Source organism: Carettochelys insculpta, chromosome 2 (assembly GCF_033958435.1).
Source record: "Carettochelys insculpta isolate YL-2023 chromosome 2, ASM3395843v1, whole genome shotgun sequence".
Lineage (NCBI taxonomy): Eukaryota > Metazoa > Chordata > Testudines > Carettochelyidae > Carettochelys > Carettochelys insculpta.
Genome location: NC_134138.1, coordinates 161,121,012 through 161,123,409, shown reverse-complemented (window position 1 = coordinate 161,123,409; position 2,398 = coordinate 161,121,012).

The window sequence follows — 2,398 nt, the reverse complement described above, 5'->3', positions numbered from 1 at the left end:
GTTGAATAACAACTGAATATTGCCTGCTTTCAGTTACATCAAAGTAGCCCCACCGAAGCCAATTAGTTTCTGTGGAAATAATTAAGAGCTGAATTTGTCCCATTGCTGTTTATTATTTTTTACTAAGTTTGTAGAGGCTTCTGGGTGCTAACCAATTATGTTTCATTATCATTTGTTATAAAGAAGTTTGGCTGAAATTGTTCCAAACCTCCAAACCAATTACAATCCAAAGTATAGAGACTGCACGCAAGTAATAACAACAGAATTAATAAAGATTCCATTTCAGTGAGAAGTACAGTTTTAGGTCACTTACATTAATCATATCCTTTACCCAATACTTAATACACACCATGCTTTCATTCACATTACTATCTTGGCAAGTGCCATTGAAGTAGACACACTCCACAAATGGCAGTGTCTCAAGCAGAAATAAGGAGAGATCTGGTCTTAACATTTTAGTTCTTGATTGCACTGGTGTTTTAGACTCCTACTGAAAAATACTCAGTTCAAACCATACATGCAAATATCAAGAGATTCGTATTTATTTCAGTTCCTGCAGAACTAGAATACATGAGTCTCATTAACTCTCTTCTTTTTGATTGCTTTTTGCATCTCCAATATTAATGCCAGTGGGTTAGTTTGTGACTGAACAGCAACCAGCATTACTGGTAGAGCTGCAGGTGCTGAGCTCCTGTAGACTTCAGTTGGAGGGGTGTGTGTCCAATGCTTTTGGGAAGCCACCATTTCAAACCTATGATTGGAATTTTCAAAAGTAATGTGAGAGATTTATGCCCCCATGTGCCGTTATATTTTCGGTGCAAGAAGGGGCCCTAACTCTCTTAGTTACCTTTTGAAAATTCCATCCAACAAGGACCAAAAATAGTCCCTCTTGTGTAAAATGATCTTTGTGTGTAGCTTTTTTTGTGATCTTTGAGGCATTTTCTGACAAACCAATGAGAATCACTTGATATACATTTGACTGTTAAATGCCATGTGTGTTTTGTTTGTTTGTATTATGGAACTATTTTTACAATACCATATGAGCATGAAGAAAAGCCAGAATGCTTTGGGGTGAAAATTTTTGTCTCTAAAAGTGCTGTTGCTATTTGTACTCATGCTACCAGCCCGGTAGACCTACTGTAGACTGGCCTTTATTTTTTTTTTTTAAAAGAAGGCTTAACTTACCCCAAAGAAGTCAGCTTTTCCTTTCACATGGCAATGACTCAGGGTGTTGTTGAAAGTTATAGTGAGCGGTTCTCTCTGCTTTTATTCTGTTTTATATTGCGGAGATTTGTCTTATTTTACACAAGCTTCCTGAGCTGTGGAATTTCTTTGGTCCTGGGGATTGTTTTGCTCTTTTAAAACCAAATGGTGCACTTTCCCTTTGTGCTGAGAGTCCTAGGGAAAAATATTGAGAGACTGAAATTATAACTTGCAAAATATTGCTCGTTCAAGAGCCTCATAATCCCAAGAGAAAACTTGAATCTAGGTGCCTCTTTCTAGTGCTTCTTGTGCAACTGGTCAAATCATCAGGCAGCCATTCTTAGTTTACACTGGGTTGTATTTATTATGTAATATTACCATCTGTTGTATTTTAACAATGTACAAATTACATTGTACAGTGTTTGTGCTTCTATAGTTGGTGAGCATCTAATACAAACTTAGCATTTAAGTACTGACCTATTTGTTATAGAAATATCTGAAAATGTGTAAAATCTTTCTGATACTATGTATTTTAACAGAGTATTAGATTATATCTCTTGTGGTCTTTGTCTTTTATTGAAATGCAGTGAGATTTTTTTTTAAACTTCATTGTAACCTATATGTTGTTTATTGGACCAAAACATTTTTGTCCCAGAATTTTTCATTGGGTCAGTCTGAATTTATTAATATAACCTCCTCAGTTGTCTTGCCTATTTGTAAAGTATTGGGTTAGTATTTTAGTACCTCAAACACCACCAAAGCTATTTCTTCCCCTCATAAAATTAGTTCCTGGAAGTATGCAGAGGGAAATATTTGAAAGCAATTTTTTGAACTTGTTATGCACGCATTTTAATTGACATAACTGGGGAACTCGTACTTAATATTTTTACAAGTGTGAGAAACAGAATTTTTTAATTGTCTTCATTCTGTAGCTAATTTTCATGGTAAAATCCATTGTTTTCCCATAGAAAAAGGTTTTAAAGAGGATAAAAGCTTATTTTTCAGTAGGGCTCTAAAATGTATACTTTGTAATGGTTCAGGATGTAAGAAATGTATAAGAAGTAATATAAGGAAGTTATTCATAACTGTCATCATCTGTGGAGATACATAAACTGTATGTATGAAACCCACAGAGTTTGTAGTAATGGTAATTAGCTGTACATTTTAGTGCCTTGTTTCTTGTACAATATGTAAT